The sequence below is a fragment of the Botryllus schlosseri genome, chromosome 11, assembly GCF_051294905.1.
Source record: "Botryllus schlosseri isolate E-star chromosome 11, Bs_hap1, whole genome shotgun sequence".
Lineage (NCBI taxonomy): Eukaryota > Metazoa > Chordata > Ascidiacea > Stolidobranchia > Styelidae > Botryllus > Botryllus schlosseri.
The window spans coordinates 2,276,481-2,281,271 of NC_137246.1; the positions used below are offsets into that span (position 1 = coordinate 2,276,481).

General features: G+C 43.0%; 1 long non-coding RNA gene across 1 annotated transcript; it reads right to left on the minus strand.

Annotated features, from left to right (window-relative positions):
* Positions 1-661: 661 nt before the first annotated feature.
* On the minus strand, positions 662-4,262 carry LOC145450765 (uncharacterized). The gene is made up of 2 exons (XR_013918580.1): positions 2,451-4,262; positions 662-1,909 (listed from the first exon to the last, which is right to left on the minus strand). It is a non-coding gene; the product is annotated as an uncharacterized LOC145450765 (long non-coding RNA).
* Between the last annotated feature and the right edge of the window lie 529 nt (positions 4,263-4,791).

Sequence of the window (4,791 nt, forward strand, 5' to 3'; positions counted from 1 at the left end):
TTTCGCAGCTGAAGTTCCGTAATAGTTGGGAATAGACAGGGTTTGTGCCAGTATGAAATGATAGCACAATAATAATCAATAATCGTCAGATTATATTTTCATCTGACCGAGACACATACACAATGTACAATGCGATATACAAGACACACAATGCGGTGTAATGAACAGATGGGGGATACCGTAAGACCAGCCAGTTGGGGTCTTAGAACCTGGCATCCACCTCAACGTCGACCTATAGTGCCCGATGTCACAGTGTTATTCGATGTTAACTTTCTTCGTCGATCCTTTTTAAAAGCTATTTCTTGCTCGTTTCTTTCTTTATCGGGCATTTTTCTCTGGGCTTTTTGTCGCCGTAGAAACAGAGACTCGCGGAACGAGGAGATCAGAATAACTTTTAAACGGCGGGAATTGAATGCGGGCCGCCTGCGCCGACGCTCACCACCACGTTATCTCCCACGCACGCACAGCAAGTCCATTCGCGACGGCGCGATAGCAGTGGTGTAGTCTGTGGGTTTGAAACTCAAATTTACTCACGGGTCAATTTCGTAGTTTTTGATGGCGTAGCGGGCCGGAACATCGATAATAGGGGTATTCAATGTCTTTCAAAGTAGGCAAGCGGGCCTTATTTGACGGGACCTCGCAGAATGACATTGCACATCCATCGTGAAAATCCGATATATAATGTAGCAATTCACGGCTGGCAAGACAAAAATCCCATTTTTAAGTATTTGAATAGAATTGTGTGTGTACTTGCTTTCGACGTGGAAAGCATGTAGCGCATGCATGCGTCGCGTGTTTGAGACCAATGGTTTAGTCATTAAGTGTTGGCGTTACACAGTTGTTCTTAATCTTTTCCCTATTCGCACCACTTTGAAATCAGTAACTACTTCTTGGTCCCATATAGAATAGGGTTACCATATTTTGGAAATCTGAAAAGAGGACACTTTCAAAATTTGCAGACTTGCAAAACAAGAGGAAAATCCTGAAAAATGGTCAATTTTTCCCACTTCGTGGTCGGTTGACTAAAAAAAGGTCAACCTTCCGGCTCAGATCCTGATATAGCCGCCGGATCGTTACTTAAGTGCTGCTTTACTGTATCTCAGTCGAACTTTGCCCTAACTTTAACCAGAATTCTGAAAAAAGATAACAAAATCTCGAAGAAAGAGGAGATTTGGGCGTCCTCCGAGGACACTTTCAAAAAGTCGAAAAAGAGGACAAATCCTGTTAAAAGAGAACGTAAGGTAACCCTATTATAGAACAACGAGAGAAGTGTTGTAGAGTACACGCGTGTAACCATTGTTACTTCCTGCGAACCAGACACCAAAGTCATGTTTCGAGTCCCGAGAGGTAACAATGAGAGGGCATTTTTAGACGGCAGTGTGTGGTATGTTCATAACTGAGAAGCCCTACTGCACTAAGTCTGTCCGTAAAATGCTCTTCGAGCGATGGTTTTAAACTGGCGTCTGCGAACATAGTGAATGTACCATTGCATGTACTCCGGGCGCTGTGCACCATTCTACACAGGACCTCAAAAGCACACACTGAAATCACACCAAGCAGAGTCATCATTACATGTTCACGGTTTGGTGTGGCTGAAACGACACACGAAATTTGTAAAATAGCTCCGTGGTAACATGGATCCGAACTTGTAGTGCACCGAATTTTGGGCCGCACCCGGCGTCTTATACTTGACTGTGACTAAGCAGTAAGCTGCTAAGCACGCAAGCAGTCTCTGAAGTCATGCGAGATTTATCGGAGTTCTTTCTACCGGAGTGATCCGCGATTCAAGAAGCCGGCCTCGGGATCAGGTCGAATTTGACGTTTCTTCACAAAAAGCGAGACCATAGTCGGATCGAGAGAGTTTCCTATCCGATTTGTACTTCTCATTAGACCACTGTTCAGTCCTCACCTGCAAGTGAGCAAGTTTCTCGTCGCATCCGGATTGAACGAAGGCACATTTTGAATGGAACCAGGCAAGCATCGATTTTAGTAACGAACTATTAGGTCATAAATATTAATAATAATGATAGCGTGTTTGAAAATGCGCGATTATCAGGTCAAAGCTTCACACTCGATCACAAGACACATAGTATCACGCATCTGGACGAATTATAAGCTTAAAACCTCTGCAATTTCATTATCTTCGTGCATCGCCATGTTCCTGATCAAACCACGGGCTGCTTCATCGCCGAAGTGTACTTTTAGTCCAAGACACCTTGATGCCCATTCGAATTGAACCGCAGCGACGATATAATCTTGACCGCAATCATTCTTACTTATGTTGTGACGCCCAAAAAAGGTTATGTATTTTACTATAGCGAGACTCATATTTCAATTGACGGAAGAATAATTGTTTACAATTTAACGCTTCAGTAAAGTAGGTGCACATGCACAGCTCCTACTAGAATTTACTGATGCAACTTCACGTCAATGCGTAGTTGCATACCTACACGTCACTATATGTATGGTCGAACACGATGTGCGGTTGCCGATTGACCTAATTATTGTGCGGATACGAGCCTCGCAGGGCAATATTCAATTCATTCACCAAGCCCTGATGCTCACATTGCATTGCCTCGCTGAATAGAATTGCGCCATCGCCGTCTGCAACATTTGCTCTCGAAGGTGGCGTGATGCGAAAGCCGTAGAAAAAAATGTGACGGGTTATTTTCGGTCAACCTACGATTTATCGCGCAAAGCCGGTGCCTCTTGTTTATTGACAGGATGAGAAGACGTTGTTTTGTTCGGCGAATGTAGGTGCTGTCCCCTGGCCAAAAAGAGGTTACTGCGCTCCGGTAAATAGCAGATAGCACAGCATGACTTAACCGGTACCCCTTAAAACCACAATGCTGTAATGCAGTAATTGTATTTTGCACAACTGGCTTGTCGCGAGACTTATTATCTGTTTTCGTACTTGAAAAATATTGCGGTGTGGTTATGGCGATAACAACTGGTTCGAGGGCTCACATGTCCATTGTCCAGGAATATATGACTCTTCATTCACTTCAATTACGCCATGATTCAATTAATATTGATTTGATCGAAGTCAAGTAGGTGCGAGTCGCTGTGATTTTGTGCTCGATTTTGTTATCAAATGTGAGGCATTTAAACAATGAAATCGAGCAACTTATAAAACCGGGTCAATATCCGTTTCTATGCAATTGATTAGCTGCCGTCCACTCTCCTTCACATTGCTGTGTTAGTTTATCAGTACCATTGATGCTGGAAGGTAGGATCTCGTGCCAGAGATGGTTGCGTGCGGCGGATCCCAGATATTCCGTGTGTTTAATCCAGGCATTCGACGCTGGAGTGCACTTGGGGTAATCAATAAATACGCCAGTCTCACTGGTTCAACAAATATGCTATTCATGCTGGTAGATTAGTGAATGACCACGCATTTTCTCATGTTATTATGGTACGAGTCATGTCCCGCTATTCAAATTCAAGTCGATGGACGCCTAAATTGTCCGCGCAAAAGAAAAACTATGGCATAGCATACAACATACCGCAATACCAGGCCTGTGGCTAGATTCTCTGGAGATCGCAAACGCGTAGTTATTGCAATTGTTATGTAACAGAGCGTCACTCGCTATCCGTCACATGAAATTGACGCGCGTTTTCATTACCGAACTTGGTTTTGGACATGTAAATAGACTGTGCGGTTTTTGAATACGATTCCCGTTGCGCATTGCTCTTGACCAATGGCAGGTATCTTTGCGTATTGTGTGGAACAGCTAGAGTAAATTTATGTCCGCGAAAAGTAACAGGATATGCCCTGTTGTTCGTACTTTCCTTCAGTCGTGATGCATACTACACTTTCTGTAGCCCTCCGTATGGTATATTATCTAATTCCGTAAGGAAGCATCAAAATCCATTAATGTGATTGCGTTAGTATGTCTGTAATAACATTAGCTGTTAGTCCACACTAAAACTGACGATATGACTTGCTTCCAGGGATGGATTCCTTGCCGAAATGTAGAAAAGTGTGTTAGCGTTAGGGTTCCAATCTGTGTGCCGTGTGTTAGAGATTTACTACGAAGCCATTAGTTGAATCAATTCTCTCCGGTAATATCTGCTTCGACGCAAGAAAATTTTTCTCGCGGTAACATTTTACGGATCGAGCTTATCGTGTATCTGCGCATTTTTGAAGTTTTTCGAAATAGTTTGTACCCTAATCAACTCGACTTAATTACGCATCCAGGTTTATGAAAGCCTTCTTTGCATGGCGAAGTAAAAGCGCTTGATCAAGATCTGAACATGTGTAAGTAAGTCACGCGCGGATGGATTGCAACCCATCCAATCACAGTTCAGAGTTATAATGTAATCAAAGTCTTTGATGTTGGTCTGATACTACTGAGAAAATACCCTTTTCGTAATCCACCCAATTATGCTAATCTGACAACATTTTAATTCAGACTAATATTCCGACTTGACTGAGTTATGAAATATTGTCACTTGGTGTAAGCTACAAAATCGGAACATATTCGAGCAGGTTCTCAACTTACAAAGAAGTTGCGTTGTTCCAGAAACATGAGAACCCCACAATTGTATAGGATCAAGTTTATATAATCTATCAACTTGCAAAATGTATGGACAATAGACCCGTCTCAGTTAATACAGCGCGATACGCACGGTAGGTTGACTGCGGCAATGTAGAATTAGCCATCCGCAGCCGACGAGTTCAATCCGATTCCAGTGACTTGTTTCAATGCGAGGTAAGAGCGACACCAGACGGAATATTGTTTTGATCAGACTTAGGAAAACATAGGATGGTGCACCAAACAGTACGCG